Here is a 19,297-nt window from a genome sequence, read left to right on the forward strand (position 1 = left end):
AGAATAAACATATAATACATGAATGGGTTAGAAAATTTACAATTTATTCTAATCAAGATCACCAAAAAGTATCAGATTGTTAAATTCTTAAGTACATGATTGTGCTTATTGTCTTTGGAGCCTTTGTTTATCTCTTCAAAAATGTAAATTTAGGGTTCATCTTACTCTTTGATATGTGTTTCAGATAAAGAGTACAGCAATCTGGTCAGAGACAATTAGTGTTCTCTTAATAAACACATTCCTCATCTTCATTAGTGACAAAACAGATTTTTAACTCAGCAACATTTCCAATTTGAATAAAGCTTCAATTTTATATCTTTACTTTAAAGTAGATATGGCTTTACTATTAAGTTCTGAAAGTAACAGATGCAAAGTATTCCATAGATTACCTGTGAAGTTCTCTGTAGAAAATAGAATGCCTGTACTTCCTCCTTACTATTGCTAGAATTGTATGTTAGGATGGCAGGATTTTAGAGGTGCAATCTTGAATTATGAGGCATTATCTAAGGATATTGAGCAATGAGACAAAAGACCCTGAGCTAGTTTACCTCTAAAATGTCTTCTTCCTTAACACCCTGTTATTAGAAAAAATCAATTTTTACCTTTTGACAACTGTTAGCTTCAAGATATATAACACAATTGAATCTAAATCTAACTGATATGGGCCTCATAACAGATTAAACATCCAATACCAACCATTTTAGTCCATTAAAGTAATGTTTCTGCATCAAGTGAACGGTGAAACTTAAAGACTCTACCTTTATGGGGGTTTGCTAAGATTATGGAGAAGTAGGTTAAGTTCAGAGAACAAAGATGAATACATGGGTTTTTCCGTGCAACAGGGTAATACTCTGATAAATGAATCTGTGTTGCAATAGCTGTATATTTTCCTCACATGCCTAAAACTTGTTAGCCAATCTATAAGAACTATGATCAACATTATTGTTTTTCTTTTCTGATTTTATGTACCTAAATTTATTGATTTTTTTCTGATGTCCTTAAAAGTTATGAGAACAAGAGAAATGATTTTGCATGCCAGCAAACAGAGAATAAGAACAAGAATAACATGAACAATAATGAGTAAGTTCTGTGTTATCAAGGCCTGAACCCAGCTTCCATAGTAGTGTTTAGCCAGGATAGAAGACCTCAAGACAATGAGAGCATGGCATGCCTAATCCACTGGGGATCTCAGCCTTTCCAGAGATGTCTATCCCCTAACTCAGTAGAGAAGTATTGGAGCCACTGAAGAAATTTTATGGTCTTGGATTAAAGGATGTCTCATTGGCAAACTGGAGTTGTCTGGTGAATGCTAGAAGTGGAGCTCAATTGCCTGTACTGTTGAATTCATAGATGAATACATATTTTTTATTTTGATAATAGCTTCCTATTCATATATTTCTACTGTGAGAGTCTGAATGTTAAATTTTTTAGAAATTAAAGAAGAAAATTAACTATTCTACTTGAGTTCTAAGTGTTACAATTTTTACTATCTATTCGGGCATAACAATGGGCAATTTATTACAAGAATTATTCACGTTATTCATATGTAAGGTTTACATTATCCATTTGCAATTTTCATATAATCCGCAGAACTTTCTACAGCACCAGTCTCACTGTGATCCACAATGTGCCATGGCTCTAATTATGCAGTAGCATTCATTGTCCTCCATTGTTCATACAGTGAATCTAAATCATGTTCAGAATTCAAGGAGTTAGGAAATTTTTTTTGAATAACTTTGGTTGAGAACATTCTAAAGTCTCTGGAATTATACTAAAATAATCTTGCAGAGGTTATTAAGAAGCTTTCAGTTTTTATTTTACATGAATGCACACCACACACAAACATACACACACACATCTGTACATGCTGCTGTACAGTCTGAATAGAAGCAGAAACTTTTAAAATTCTGTGGCATTTTTAAGTGAAAAAATATGGCATAATCTCCTAGCCGCATTGTAAATTATCAAATTTTATTCCAGCTAGAGAGGCACATATACATCTAAAATTATACTTGGTAACTCGATAGACAAATATGTCTGTCTGTCTGTCTGTCTATCTATCTATCAATCATCTATCATTGTCTCAATTTGCATTTATTTTTCTATATTTCACAATTTTATATATTTGTTTTTATAGTTATTTTTATTACCTTCTACAATTTATATTAATTTATCAAATTACTTATTTTTCTTTTACAGTTTCTGGTATTTTGTCATATTTAATGTTTTTTTTTTACCCTATTAGCTTCATCTGCTCAGGATGTCATAACAAAATACTATAGACTTGTGATGACAGAAATGTATTTTCTCACAGTTCTGGTGGCTGGGAGTCTGAGAACAGAACAGGGTACCAGCATGGTCAGGTTCTGGTGAAAGCTCTCCTAGCTTGCAGACAGTGCCTGCTGGCTGTGTTCTCACATGGTTGAGTGAGCTGCCTATTGTTTATAGCTATTAGAACAATAATTCCATCATGAGGTCCCCACCCTCATTATTTTATATAAACCTAATTACCCTCTAAGGCCCCACCTCCAAATTTCATCACACTGGGTGTTAGGGTTTCAACATATGAATTTGGGGGAACATAATTCAGTCCATAGCACCTGTTTATATAATCAATATTATACAATGACCTCTCTTTATTTAATTTGTTTATTTAAAGATAAGACTCTATTCATTTTTATATTTTTAAATTTTTAAAATAATTTTTTGTTTTTCAATTACGATTGGCATAAAATATTAGTTTAGGGGATACAACATAGTTATTAGATATTTATATAACTTATGAAGTGAACACCCCAATAAATCTAGTACTCATCTGACACTATATGCAGTTATTACAATATTATTGACTATATTCCTTATGCTGTACTTTACATCCCCATAACTATTTTGAACTACCAATTTGTACTTCTTAGTCCCTTCCCCTTTTTCACCCACCCTCCGAACCCCCTCCCATCTGGCAACCATCAAAATGTTCTTTGTATCTAAGAGTTTGTCCTTGTTTGCTTGTTTATTTTGTTCTTTAGATTCCACATGTATGTGAAGTCATATGACATTTGTCTTTCTCTTACTCCATTCAGCACAGTATAATCTTAGAATATTTTCATCTCTCTAAAAGAAATCTGACACCCTTTAACAATAATTTACTTTCTTTCTCTATAGATTTACCTATTTGACCATTTCATATAAATAGAAGCATATTATGTGCCAGTTTTTCTGAATGGCTTCTCTCACTTAACATTGTTTTTAAGGTTCTTCTATGCGTTAGCATGTATCAGTACTTAATTCTCTTTTTTATTACTGTATAATACTCCATTACATGGATATATACATTTAAGTATCCGCCGATCAGTTGATAGAAATTTGGGTTGTTTCTACTTTAGCTGTTATGAATAATGCTGGTATGAACACTCACGTACAAGTTTTTGGTGGATGTAGGTTGTCGTTTCTCTTGAATATATACCTAGAAATAGAATTGACAAACTCTTTCCCAATAGTGGCTGCACTATTTTACATTCTCATAGAAATGTATGAGAGTTCTAATTTCTTCACATCCTCAGCTATACCTGTTATTTTCTGTCATTTTATTATAGTTGTCCTAGGGGTGTGAAGCAGTATTTCATTGTGATTTTGATTTGTATTTCTTCAGTGACTAAAGATACTGAGAATCTTTTCAAGGGCTTATTGGCCACTTATATAGCTCATTTGTTGAAATCCTTTGCCCATTTTTTAAGTTGAGTTATTTGTGTTTATATTATTAAGTCATTAAAAGTGTTTAAATATTCTGAATACAAGTCCTTTATCTGATATATGATTTGCAAATATTCCTTCTTTTTCTAGTTATTCTTTTTTCACTTTCTTAATAGTTTTATTCGCAGTAAAAAGTTTTAATTCTGATGTAGTTCTATTTAATTATTTGTCATCTGTGGTTTTTGATGTGGTATCTAAGAAATTACTCTTATGTTTGAGTTTTATCATTTTAGTTCTTACATTTAGATCTATGATCAATTTTGAGTTAATTTTTCTTTGCTTTATCTTTAGCCTGACTACCCAGGGTCCGTCTCTATGTCAGCCACTTATTTAAACATTGTGTTTTCTCTCTGCTAGTTAGATTTGAATCCTTTATTGTTGGATATGATTGTGTCTTGAATGCTGCTATCACTATTTAAGGAAGTGACTTTTTTTTTTTTTTTGCCTATTTAGCCAAGCCTTGAAGTTTTCCTCTATGATTGCTCCTAAGAGAGTGAAGCTTGGGGTAGACACACAGCCTTTCAAGTGGCCATGGATGTGGGCAGCTTGAATTTTAAACTCTTGTAGTCATCTCTGGCTCTGAGTAGCTTATTGTTCGGTTGATGTTTGGTCAGAAGTTGTGTTTAAGCTCCTTGTGGCAGTGAACTTTCTTCCCTGTGTGGATGAGTCAGTGTGCGGCCTGAGGGGTGCTTCCAATTCTGTCCCTTGTCCTCTCTAATCACGCCTAAGTGGGTGCAACCTGGCTTGTGAGCCCTCCCACTCCCTAGTTGGCTTTGATCCCAAGACAGCTCTTCTTAGCTTTTTTAAGGTTTCTCTATTAGATTTCTGGCTGTTCTTCAGTTCTACTTTTATCACTGAACTATCATCAGCTTCTTAATTGCTTTCTACCAAGATCTTCATTATTTTAGACAATGTCCTTAGGTATGAAGTTCTCTGCTCTCTGTTCCAAATAAAGTCAATCCCCTCAAGCAGACCTGAGGAGCTCCTTATCCTTATTTCCTGTTCTCTCTGGTCAGAACTTCTTTGTTACCTTGCTAGAGCCAAAGGTGGGGACCTACCATTCCCACATAAGGCTGCCATTCTGTTAATGGGCAGTGTTCAAGTGTGTTGGGGGCAGGGTAGTGGAAGGTGGTGTCCCCTGGTCTTCTCTGCTTGCCCTTCCTGATGTGGAATCTGTATCTTTTGAATAAGATAGAGTAAGGGTGACCAGTACCCAATTATACTCCAAATGCCACACCTGGAGTAAAGCTTCAGACCTGCAAGTGGTGGCTGGGAGGGAAAAGAAATAACTGGTCCTCTCTACCAACATCACAGCTTCTGTAATGTGAGGCTGGAGTAATGAGAAAAGTAGGCAACCTGACCCTCCAGGGATGAAATGATAGCCCCAAACTGGGAATCCCCATCTTCTTGGCTGCCCAAGGTAGAGTCCTTGGGTAGAGCTTCCAAATAGGACACAAATGCCACAGATCACTTGCTGTTCTTAGACTTAATAGATTTTTTTGATTGAATATTTTTCCATTGGACAATTTCCAGAGATTTTAAATTATTATTTTTTTGTTTTAAAAATTTTACCAGTTAAGTGGTTATTTTGCTGGGAGAGTGTCTATTGTGCCTCTTAGCCCACTTTCTGGAAGTCCTGCCTAAACTACAGTTTTAATGTCTTTAAAACTGAATATTACAAAACATAATAAAATGTTTTACTTCATTGATTCACAAGTCAGTAAAGTGATCAATTTATGAAATATAAGCCTGAAAATATGAATAAAATAATAGATCATAATTTTGATCTATTGGGTCTTGTATTTTCTTAAATTAAATTGAAGTTATGTGCTGCATTAGTTTATATTTAAATGTTAAGTAGTTCATGTACATAGTTTAGTTTTACTCACTAATACACTTAATTAGTGCAATTACCTAGAACTCCAGAAATAAATTTCTCCATGTATGTAGGATGACTATTTGATCCCAAGTCAAGAATTGCTTTATAATTGATAGATTTCTAATGTTACTTTAAAAGAATTGTTAAATAATTAATTTCCTTGTTATAGAATTTACATAGCTGTAATATGATCATATTGCAATATCCAGTAAGGCAAAATCAAATGTTCCAACTGTTATTTATTTAAATATATTTTTATAGGTTGCTCGTTCTTTAATTTTCATCCATTTCTTATGTTTAGATGAGTTTATTTGATAAATATATTTTATTTATATGAATTTTATTAATAGTAAAGCAGCCTAAGCAAAATAAATAAAATAAAACTAACTATACTATTGTCTTCCTCTTTGTTATGTATAATCTCTTCTCAAACATAAGAAATTTAATTTTGTCTCAAAATTTTCAGAGAAGGGACTTTTATCTCTCTCTAAAATAGAATCATTATCTAAGGAGGATAAGTGAAATAAATGTAAGCGAGATGAATTTAGGCAAGCCTAGAAAGAGATATGAAAAGTAGGAGTTGTAGAAAATGTTTGAGAACACATTTTCTAGATTTTTATTAGAATCTTTCACTTTTCATCTTTATATCAGAAGCATAGATACTTAAAAGTTTATCACATAAAATTTTACAGGTATAGATATAAATAGAGATATAAAAATGTACACTCGCATACACATATTTGTATACATGTAAACTGCATAGTGAAAGGCTTTTCCTGAGTAATGTAAATTGATACATAATTTATCAATTTACTTATTTTTCACATTTTTCATGAATTTTTCATTCATTTGCACTTAGAAAATAGACTATTGTGAAAGCAAATCCAATCTATGTTTGGAAATAAAGATCAAAGAAGCATAATCTTGCTTATCTATACTTCTGTAGTTTATGTAGCTTGTATGAAATTTTTTTGAGGACTCACTACAAGGTATTATGCTTTTGTTTGTGTGTGTGTGTGTGTGTGTGTGTGTGTGTGTGTGTGTGTGTGTGTATGATTCTATATCTACCACTGCAAAATTTGCCTGTATATGCTCCTTTAATGGCTTCAGTTTATACAAAATGTCTTGTGAGAACCCACTGTAATGTATTATCCTGATAGCTTGAATGTGATTCACCTTAAACTATTATTTATCTACAGGCTTTCGATCAGTTAAATTTGCTAAATAATGTTCCCCAAATTTAATGGCTTCTAACAACAACCATTTATTTAACTCATGATTCTGCAGAGTGGCAATTTGGGTTGGGCTAAATTAGGTGGTTATTTTGGCACCTGGCCTTATAGTAAGGTTGTTAGCTGGGGCCAGTTGGTTTATGAAAGCCTTGGCTGGAAGTGCTGTTGACTGGGACCTCTCTCCATGCAATTGCTTATTGCCCAGCAGGCTAGCATGTGTTTATTCACCTGTTTAGAGGTTACAAGTGCATTAAGAGAACAAGCACTACACTGCAAGGGCTTCTCAAATATCTAATTGTGCTGTATTTGTTAAATTTTTATTGTCCCAGTCATGTGGCTTAACTGAAAGCCAATGGAAAATAAACTTCACCTCTTGATAGCACAATGTGGAAGAAACACTGTAAGGAAAATGAGAAGGAAAACTTTGCAATCCTGTTTGGGTAATCTACCATCCTCTTTACTTATTGATTATATTTCATCTGAATAATGTAGTAATTAAATATTTAGCTTATTGTTCAAAATAGCAAGATTCACCTCTTAATTTCATTGTTTCAAGTGGTATTTTAAAACTAAATTCAACTCTATGAAAGATAGTTTTTACATATAGTCTGCTTGCTTTTTCCTTTCTTCTGAAAATAAGACCTTGAAAATTGACAAGTTGAACTCAAAATAGTACAAACTGCACCTTGGATAAATTTCTTAGTTATTCCTATTTCTTTAAACCTCTTTCTCTTGAGTCATATTGCTTTTCTTTTATTTGTGATTTATACAATTTAACTCAAATAATAATATAATTAAAATAAGATACTTTACAAGTTAAAACCATATTGATATCCTATAAAGTATTTCACAATTTGCTATTTCGGATATTACAATTCAAAGACTATTGTATTAGAATAACCAAATGTATATATATATGTATATGTGTGTGTGTGTGTGTGTATATATGTATGTCTGTTTAATATGTATGTATAAATATATAAGTAATGTATATAATATGCATTTATAATATATATAAATTTATAAGACAAAATCGAATATGATGTTTTTAAACTATCCTTAGGTTAATCATAAAAGTTTAAGGTGCTTATAAAAAAAGTAACAGTGTATAAATACTATTCTTCCAAACATTACATAACTTCATGTCCTGGCTTACTTTTTCCAGATAGGAAAATATCTGGCTATCTTTACATCTTTAAATTTTTTTTTGGCTCAGCTTTCACTGAACCAAGAAAATAGGCATGGTAAGTAGTATACAATATGTTTGTGATTACTAATGGCAGCAGTTTATTGCCTTTATTGGATTTCAGCTTTTAAAACATAGGATTTACTAATTGTTAATTCTTTAATTCAGAGATTCTCAGCCATAGAATTGGAAGAAATTGCCACATTCAGTTGCTAATTATGTAGTAAATAATTTGTATAGTTAGTGAATTATATATATATATAATTATATATGTATTCATATTATATATATAATTCATATATATGAATTATATATATATAGACTATATATATAGTCTATAATGCTATATATAACATATATATAACTTTGTTTTATGTATATAAATATAAATAAATTTAATATATTAATATAATTTAAATATATATATATAAAACTTAGAGCAAAGTCAACATTAGCCCGATAATAGTGTTACTTTCACTTACTTCTAATTGGCAGTGCTTTCTGAAAAGGGTTAGAATGCAGCAGTGCCTGATCACAGGAAAACCCACGGGACTACTGCATGAGAGGATGTCATTTATCCTTTCCTTTAAGATGATGAGAAAAACAAAATAGAGAAAAAAATGCTGTGATCTTTATGTTATGTGAACTTTAGTATTAGGAAAACATAGCATTGAATAATGTATCATGATGCTATTCCTAATGGAAAATGACACAGTGGCTGAGTTAGTCAACAAATTATTCTCCATATATTGTCCCACATACATTGTGAGACCTGGATTTGTTGTTGCAAGGAGCAGGTGTCTAGAATTATAGCATTATTCAGAGCATCAATGGAAGGTTAAGGAGAGAGCACTAGATGACATTAAAAAAAAATCTCATAAGCAGCCAACAGATGATGCTTGTAACTCCTTCTGTTCTCCCAATTTCCACTATGACTGGAGTAGTTTAGTTGTCGTTGATATAGGCCATCAAGTAATGACAGCATCAAGCAATGGCACCGTTGAAGGTGACATGAGATTCTTTTAAAAAGTGTCATCTGTGATAGTGCCTTTCCTCCAGAAATGCTTCCACTGGTTCTTATTCTCAGGATGCTTCCAGGATCACATTATTTTACTCCTATAAATGCCATGGAGAAGAGAAATGTAAATAGCAACATTGCCATGGACTTTCGATTTGTCTACAGATCTATGCATTCTAAACTCATACTTTTTATTTAAGATCAATATTTTTGTTTTCAAAATATATATTAGAAAAAGTTCTAATACAAACTTTCAAAGAACAATGCTTAATATCTATCTCTCAAAATAAAATTTTAACTCAGTTTCTCATATGTAATTTCAATCAGAATTCTGTTGTGACTGTTCTTATTGAGAGATTTTCTTGTTTTATTGTCTCTTTATCCTCTTCTTTACCAATGGATACATACAGCCTTATATTTTAATTTCTGACGTAAAATAAATAAAATATATTTTATAACTAACAGTGGTGTCTGCAGAAAACATGATAAAATAAATATCAGATGTAAACTCTAATCCTAAATTATATTTGAGAACAAACTCTTCCCCAATAAAGTCATTATGAGGGGTAATATGCCTGGTGGGTAAGAGCATTTTTTTAAAAAGATAGGTTGAGTGGCTTTAATTTCCATTTTTGAAATGTTAATTTAGAAATGTCAATTAATCTGTTCGTTCATTAGTTTCTCTAGATGCAAAATGAACAAATAATAATATACAAATAGGACTGCTTTGAGAATTAAATGAGTTAATAAGTAAAAAGAATTCATGATAGCATCTTGGTCTATGGTAACTATTCAATAACATATATTAGAAATATTTATATAAATATAATGTGCATGTGTGTGTATGTATACATACATATAAATAAGTTCAAGGGCATACTATAGACTTTAACTGAGCCAGAAAATTTGGTAATGTGAAATATCAAAATACATTTTATATCTGTGTACACTATAGAAAATCTATATATATTCTTGTATAAATAGTCCTTTTAAAGTTTCATATGTGTTAGTGTCAATGCAACATTTTCACTGCAAACGGCTTCAATACATATTTTCCATTTACGGTATTCTAACTGAAAACCCAATGAATCTAAATTAGTCCTTGCTTTCAATAAATTGTGGGACACATAATCAAAGAGCTAAAATGTATAATATATATTTATTTCAGAAAAACATGGAACTGCTCTAGTTATTTCAGTGAGAATGAATTTATTACAGAAAATTTATTATGCACAACCAGTGGCAGGGCTGTTGAAGTGGTGGTTAAAGAGGCCTCTGCTGGCTTTTAGGAAACCTGGAAATAACTGCCCTGATAACCCCTAAGACCAGCTGTATGTCGACAGAGTGGGTGATTCTCAGACTACAGGCAGAAACTGCTGGTAAATGCCTTCGACTCTGTGCTGATGCCTGGGCATCTGTTCGAAGCTTAGGCAAGTCACCTTCACACCTGGAGCTCATTAGCTTAAGAACAAGTTTCTTTATATTTTCATCACTATGTTAAAGAAATTGGACAAGATTTTCTCTTACTACCTGCCCGTAATTCTAAGAATCTATGACTGCAAAATTTCAAACCTTATTGACGTGACAGATCAAAATTTACAAAAATAGTGTGTTACAAAGATGCCACAGGGTGCCCTTTATATTGTTTTAGTGTCATTTTCCAAAAATATTCTATTTAAACTCAAGAGAACAGCTACTGCTTTTCCCTAACACCTGTCAGCTACTGCTCCTAGCTCGTTGATGTAACTGTGTTCTGATACATGATATCTATTCATATTTTGTAAGAAATGTCACTATCAGAAGCCAAAAAATAAAAATAAAAAGGTGACTTTCCCAGTGCCACCATGACAAAAAACCACAAGTGATTATGATCAAGAGATATTTCCAATTATTGAAAAAACATATCCAAGTTTTATTGCTTCATTAGCATTTTTGTGATATTTTTCACTGAATTTAATCTTCCGCTATTTAGCTAATAACATTATTTTATGGTTGTAACAGTGAAAAATGTACAAGATTATTTGCTCAAATACAGAAAGAAATAACAGTTTTGAATCTTTGACTAAAAAAGCTACACTAAATTGAAAACATTCAGTTTAGCTACTTCCAAAGAAAGACCAGACAGCAAATAAAATGGAGGCTATAAAAATGCATAAGTCAAGTAATTCACAAGTGATTAATGATAATAGTGATATGGATAAGACCTTTGGTGCTAAATACACAACCAGGCTTAGAAATACAACAAAGAGCAATTAGATTAAACTGAGTTGTAAACAATGAGCATGTAAAAAGATACCTAAAATAACAGATTTTGGTATTATGTGTGTACTGCTAAAAGCATAAAATGTTGCATAAATGAAGAAACTGGTATGATTTAAGTACTTTTGAAGGAGAAAACTCATTTAGTTATTTTATAAGATAAAGACACTCACTGTAAATTATTCCTACATTTGTATGAGGGCAAAATAAATTGCCTTGATAAAATCAAACTGATTTAAAGTATACTTCTTTAATAGCACTAGATGAATTTAAAGTGTCCTGTATCTTGGATCAAGGCTAAGCCAGATTTCTCTCTCACATAGAAACAGGCAGACACACACACATGTATATATACTCACAAAATTTCAACATGAGGTCAAAAACTTATTTGTAAAAAGACTTTATAGAAGGCAATATATATAATCTGTTATATATAGTATAATATAATTATATAATTTTATAAAATATTTACTTGTTATAAAATGATTCAAGGGCATGATTGTTAAACCACCCTAACATAAACATGATTTCTCCTTAAAGACAAATGTGTACTCATGTTTCAAAAATATATATATATTTTTTACTTTAGGCAGTTGTAACTTGACCTCAATATTTAGTTTCACATCATAAGAAGATGTAACAATAACAATAAAAAATAGGCCTGTTCAAATTTTAATAAAGATCTAAAAAAGTCCAAGTTTTATATCTATATTTTGATGAAGATTAAAATATTAAAAACTGTGTTTTGTAATTTAACAGACTTTGTAGTTTCTAAAGTGAGTATTATCTCCTGTTTGAACTTGCAATACTTCTGTAAGATACACTGAACAGGAATTATTATAGTAGGGAAATAGAGTTCAGAGATGTAGTTTATTTGCCAAAAGACACCCAGTTAGCAAAGGGCATAATCAACAAACAAATCCTCTTCTCCAGTCCTTGAAATTAAATAAGGAAATAAATATCTTGTATATATAAAAAAGGATAAGTGATATTTTATTATTTTTAACATAGCACGTTTTTTTCTGTTAACCAAATACTTCCATGAATATGAACCATCCCAAGAGTTGAAGTTATTTCATGTTATTATAACGTGCATTTTGGGTTGTTCTTCTTTGGTCTTACTCCTTAATTAAGGTGAGGGCTTTGAGTTGCTGGTCAAAATTTAAGGTACTTTTGTTTTTATAATGTTTAATTAATGTACCTAGTATATTTCTCAGAATTCAAATGAGCATATTTCTCTGTAATTTCACTTAATCTGAGAGCGTGTTTGCCTTCATAATTATTCCTTGCCCTTCCTTTTCTCTGCTCGGTGTATTACAAGCCTGAACTTGGTGGTTTTCTTTCCCAGTTTCCCATGTCACTTTGCTTTTCTCTGGATTCTGTCTATGACAAAAGCTGGCTAAGGGTTGGAGAGCTGGAGAACCAGAGCAGCCAGGCTACTTTCTTTCTTGCTCTGTCTCAGGAGGCATTTCTGGCAGAGGCTGTGTCTCCCTTAGATCTGCTTCAAGTGAGACAAACTCACCAGATTCAAGTCTTTGTCAGGTGACTCTGGCCTCTGGGATACAGTAGCATCATTCTCTCATCATGTCCTTGTAGTCCATAGAGGTCAAAGCTTCCTGAAGATGCTAATGTCTAGGTTGCATTACCTCCCTTGTGTGGCATCTTTGCATTTTCATTTAAACAATATTGTGCATTATATTTCTTTCACTGTTCACACTGACATTGTTTTTTTTTTTTCTTTTTCTTTGACTACCTGCAATGTTTTCTAACAGATTTGTCATTAACTAAATGGATATTAACTGAATCAATTTTGGTTAACAAACTGAGTAGAGTGCTTATTTGTACAGATGCTATCTATTAAACAGAATGATGTGAAGAAATAAGGGACATAGTTCTATGATATGATAAAACAATGGCATACATAGAATGTCATTAACTGATAAAACTATGCAATTATTATTCCAATGGACATAATTTTAACTGTAGAAACACAAGATAAGTTGCATTTTAAAACAGCATTATTTATAGCGATTTTCTTTTTGATAAATGTACATTTTATGAGAGTCTTCAAAACTACACCTCCATATAATTGCTTGTTTCAATTATGTAAAGAAGATAAACTTCATGATATAAATTATTGAGGATCAGAAAACCCATATTCAAAACTATATCTATAAGTAATATTTAATTTTAAAAAATTCAAAAGACTGCACTTTTAAGTTATATAGCACTGTTGAGGCAGAGTCTGGTAAGCTAAAAAAGGCACATATTTGTGAGCATAGAAAAATGTATGAATGTTCTCAGGCTGAATATGTATTACGAAACTTGGTTCGCCCGGGATTCGTTGCATTCTAGTTCTGCTATATTTGGATGGATGCATCTCTTCATTTATATCCAATAGGGAAATAAAAACTCACTGCTTCTACACAGTGAGGTAATGAACAGCATAAATAGTTCATATAACTTTTAGTTATGCATCACCTACCCAATAACAATCCACATAATATATGAAAAAATGATATTACTATTTTCGAAATAAATGTTTATATTGAAGCAATTATTTTCTACTTTCATGTATTACGTGAGGTTATAATGCCTTTATATCTTAAATTTGCTTATTTTAATATTCAGTTATAATACCCTACTTTGCAGCTTACACAAATTTTTTTTTCTGAATCTCTATTATTCTTCTTTGTCTATACCTGTCTTTATTTAGCCTGTTTATTTTAATATTGTGTTCTATTCTATTCTTATTTAGAATCATTCTATCATTTTAAGTCTTTTCATTTTTGACATTAACTTTCTAACATTGGAAACAATACTCATCATGTTATGCCCTAAACGAGCTTATGTTTAGATTTCTCTTTTAAAGTAATGGCAGATTAATTCTATCAAGAATATTGGTGAAAAATCTTAAATCTCTTCTTCATTCTTCTCACTTCTTTCCTAAAAGCAGTCAGTTACAAAGCGTACTCTCTCCTGAAAAATCTCCTGCACTTATCTTTTCCTCTTCATTTTCTTTTCCATCATCCAGGACTCTTAACTCCTCAGTTTTCCTCCACTATAAAGTTGTAACTGTATGCTAATATCATGGGATGGTCTTTTTTATGACAATAAAAGCAATCATTGTCTCCTAATTTTTTAGACCGGTTTTCATCTATTACTCTTCCTTTTGAAGTGTCTCTCTGAAATACCATATGATTTCATTCCAACTTCCCTCAACATTCACCTTCAGACAGTTTCTTGGAGAATAAGTTATAATCTCATCAAGTTGTCCTTCAAATTTTTTGATTAACTGGACTTTGCCTACATTTATAATTTTAATTACCACATATTAAATATTTCCTACAAAACATGTGCTTTGGTTAAATTTCATTCATGCTTCCTTGACTATGATGCATCTTCCTTGAACAGGTCCATCTTCACCTCAACTCTTTGTTCACATGGTTTCTGTCTGAAGGAGGAAGAGAAGAGGAGGGAATCAGGAAGAGGAGGAAAAAGAGGGGAGTAAAGGAAGAAAGGATTTTAACATTTATGAGCACTTTCTAATTATCAATCACTTAGATTTGAGTTAAAATGTGAACAAACTGAGCATTTACATAGAAAAAGAATCTATAATCTAGATGCTTTCTTAAATAGCACTGGATGCTAACTATCTGCGAAACTAATTTGGAGAAAACTGTATTTTCTCAAAACCTTTCTTAGATGAAAGGAACACATTTATGAGTTTTTGGATTGGAGATGAAAGGTGAGCTCATAAGCAATACAATCAAGTAACAATTATGTACATTAAACTATATTAATCAGTGCTAATGTCAGATCTTTTTTGAGGTAGGTAGGGTGTGTAAGCTTGAACTCAACATTGAGTAGCTTTTGCTAACTGGGAAAGCTTAATAGATGCCCACACTGATCTTTCTTTTGTCTTCTTTCTATATAGCCTTCACTCTACTCTCTCTATAAATAATTAGGCAAATATTTAAGGAACATTAATTCTCAGAGACATCAAATTATTATATAGCAGAAGAAGCCCACAGATATTAGTATGCCTTGTAGTTATTATATTAAGTGCTTTAAAATACATTATTTTATATAATACTTATTTTAAAAAACCTAGGAATTTAGTGTTAATATTCTAATTAACGCATGGACATTCATAAACTTTAAAATGATTATGGCATATTTCCAATATCACTAAGTTCAGAGTTGCAAGACAAACTAAGATTTGGTCCATTCTTACATGCTATGCTTTACTGAATATTCAACATTTATTGACTATTACTTATTGATTAAGTTCTACACATAGCTGAAACATAAATTGCTTATTTGTTTATAAGTATGATTTAAGTAGAACTATTATTTCTGGATTTGACCATGATTTCTCCTTTACCACACCTCTGCCTTCTTCTCTTTTGCACTGTCCCATAGGTAAAATAATCATATAATTTTCATTAGATATGCAATAAAGAACATTCGCTTTACACATCAGTAGAATATATATTTATACCTGATAAAATAATAGATCATTATTTAATTTCTTTTTAGTAATTGGAGAAGGGTAAGAAAATTGTTTAGACCTACCAGATCATCAGTGTATGTATACAAAAATAACTCAAATAAGTGTTAGAACTTCACCTTTAAAAAAGATCACTGGAACATTGTAAACTTAGTGAAACTCACATTTCTAAAATGTAAGACATAATTGGAAATTTATGTCAAGTACCCAAGTTTCTCTTTTGAAGGAAACTCTGTTTACAGAGCCACTTCTAATCAGGAGGGGGCCATTCTGAATTATAGGACAGATTCAGTAAAGGAATAAATGCCCCCTTGGTGGAATGAAGAAGCTATTGCATTTCATCATTACTAGACCAGAGCAACCAAGACAAAGGCAATAAGAGAATGAAATTGATTATGGCCATTTTCCCCATGTGGAATGAGGGATTGGATAGCTGTGTCCTTTATTTTGCCATAATTACTAAAACCACGCTTACTTATATTTCACTTATGTTCCAGACTTGTTTTCTTTTTATTTTTATCTCAACATGCCTTCTAGATACATCTGCAGAAAGAATTCTCCCTTGAAACTAAATTATCATCCTAGGATTTAGATATTAGTGGAAAATGGTAATATGGAGACTCTTGTATATATGGATGGAGGTGTCTTTTGTGGATTTTACTTCCTATCTATTCTTATGGAGTGAATACTTTGAGTAAAACTGATTTAAGACATTATCAGTACTAAGCAGCTTGAGAGGGTAATAAATGGGGACTTTGTGTCACAAAGGGTGGAGGAAGGGAGTTTTCTTTTATGTTAGTAGATAATACAGCCAATGCACTAGATTATTAGATTACAAGACACAACACCATTGGGTCATTTATTGTAGCTTCATGGCTACTTCAAAAATATAAAGAATTATCAGTGGGAGGTGGCAGCCAAGGTTGCAAAAGTGAAGAGGAGACTTAAAAACAAAGAAAACAGGATTAGTAGAATTTAAAGAGATACTTAGAGGACCATAAGAAAATACGAATAATTAACAACATCCCCTCCCAAGTTTTCCAAAAATAACTTTGAGAAGTCCAATATAATCTCAGTTTATATGGCCCTAGATTCTCTCAGGCTATATTACATTAAAACTCTTGTATAATTTTAAACTTTCCTCATGATTAATAGTTTACACTTTTATTTAAAAATTTGGAGAGAATTTTGAGCAACATAATGATCAGGATAAGAATCAGGGAATAGACTTTGAAATGATTTAAAGATTGTATTCAGTGATTTCCAAATATATTCAAAGATAGTAAAAATTAATAAAACATATATCAAATTTGACCTTAAACTGTTGTCAGATAAAACATGAGATTGATAACTAATCTTTTTAAAACAATTAAATTTATCATATATAAGATACAAGAAGCACTAAAAAAGTTCAGTGATGCAATAGAAAATCCTTAACTACATAGTAAGTCATATTCTTTGGGAGAAAGTAAAACAAATTTTGAATATAAGATGTCAACAATTATTTTGTGTATATGTTTAATGTTAATAATATCAACAATAGCATACAAAATATGTTTAAGTACTTCTGTCTTTAGAACAAAGATTGTGTAAAAATCTTGACTATAACAATAAAATTAATCATTGTTGAAATGAAAGCAATAAAAATAAATATTATGGAACAAATGTATAATAATTTATGACTTTAAAATGTACAGTTTTTATTCATCATATCAATGCTCCATCAATAGAAAATATAATGATGCATAATTATATTAAATATATTATTCATATCTTTTACATAGTTTTTATTTTGATATTATAAAAGTAGGAAAATAAACATTTTATTTAACATTCTATTAGCTGAATTTATATCTGCTAAATATATAGGCTTCCATTTCTACCTTTGTCCCTAGATAGGCCTGTACTTTTCCTTTCTTAAAGTATTTTATAATGTCCTTTACAATCTTGAATAAGTATAGGTTACAGTTTTCAAAGAATTAATCTATATCACCTAACTTTCACTGTTATATATTTGAACATAATACTTTCTTATTTACTTTTTAAACTCTGTTTTCCTGTAATTATGTCCTTATTTTCCTGTAATTATGTCTCTGTTTTCATTTTCGATATTATTGTTGACTTTATTTTTCCTTCATCAGTTTTGCAATAGTTTTCTTTCAGGTCTCTATATTGTTTTTATTTTGCTTCATTTTGTTTTGTGGAGAGAGAATGTGGTAAGCAGACAAATATTTAATTAGTATCCTGCTTTATATCTCTATTTTTGTTTCAGTTATTTCTGCTCGTAGCTATATTATTTGATTCTTTCTATTTTCTTTCTACATATTTTGGAGTTCTAATTTTAAAGTTATATATTTATTTTATTAATATTGACTTTATTTTATTTAAACCTAAACATTTATGAAAAATACCTTACAAATTTTGATATGTTGCATTATATATATTTATATTTAGCAACTAGCACATATCCAGAAACATGTTAGTAGTTAAATGGATATCTGTGAATTTATGAACAAGACCTAGAGAATGTAATACAAATGGATTCAGATTGTAATAAGTTTGTAAATATGATAGGGGAAATTGAAAAATACCACTAATGAATAAAGTAATATAGGCATGAATTCTACTGCATTATTTGCAACTGTAGACATGACATCAATATATAAAAGCTAATACTGGTTGACAGTTTTATAGAAAAAAGTTTTAATTATTTTGCTATACAACCAAACATCCAGATGAATATCCCAGAAGAACTCAAAATAAGCATTTTCAGTTGTCAAAAAGTAATCAAAACATATTCAAATAAATTAATTCCTTAGTTTCAGAGTGTAAATTAACATGAAAACCACCTCGTAGATGAGATAAAATCAGATTTTCTGACAACATATCCAAGCACATGTTCAATATGTTACTTACCAGCTAGGGCTAAAAATATCAGAAGTTAATGAAAATGAATCCAAAAACATGTCTATCAAATAGAAAATTTCACATTGGGATTGGATCATCAAGCATTTATTCCTCTAAGAAGTGAGATGCAATAGCTCATAATTCATACTTGAGTCATTTAATAAATAATTCTGTAACAAATATTTTGTCATTCCACAATCCATTATTTTTCAATATTATATATATATATGTGTGTGTATTTGTGTATATAACAGTATATAGCTATATATATAACAATAAGCTTTGGTGGATATGTTGCTTATATTTAGAAATACTTATTTTTTAAATTCTATGTATGATATCTGGCAGATTAACATTTTTTTCTGACATTTATCAACATTTACTAAGACTATTCAGGTTAAAAGATTTAATTTGAACAACAGAGCTTTTAAAAATATTTGGCTTTCATGTACACTGTAGTTGATTGTACTCTAGTATCAGGAAACATTTCAAAGTTTAAACATATCCACATGATGTTTACTTGGTGACTGGTTTGATATACAAAACAAATGTT

Source organism: Pteropus medius, unplaced genomic scaffold (genome assembly GCF_902729225.1).
Source record: "Pteropus medius unplaced genomic scaffold, Ma_sr-lr_union100, whole genome shotgun sequence".
NCBI lineage: Eukaryota > Metazoa > Chordata > Mammalia > Chiroptera > Pteropodidae > Pteropus > Pteropus medius.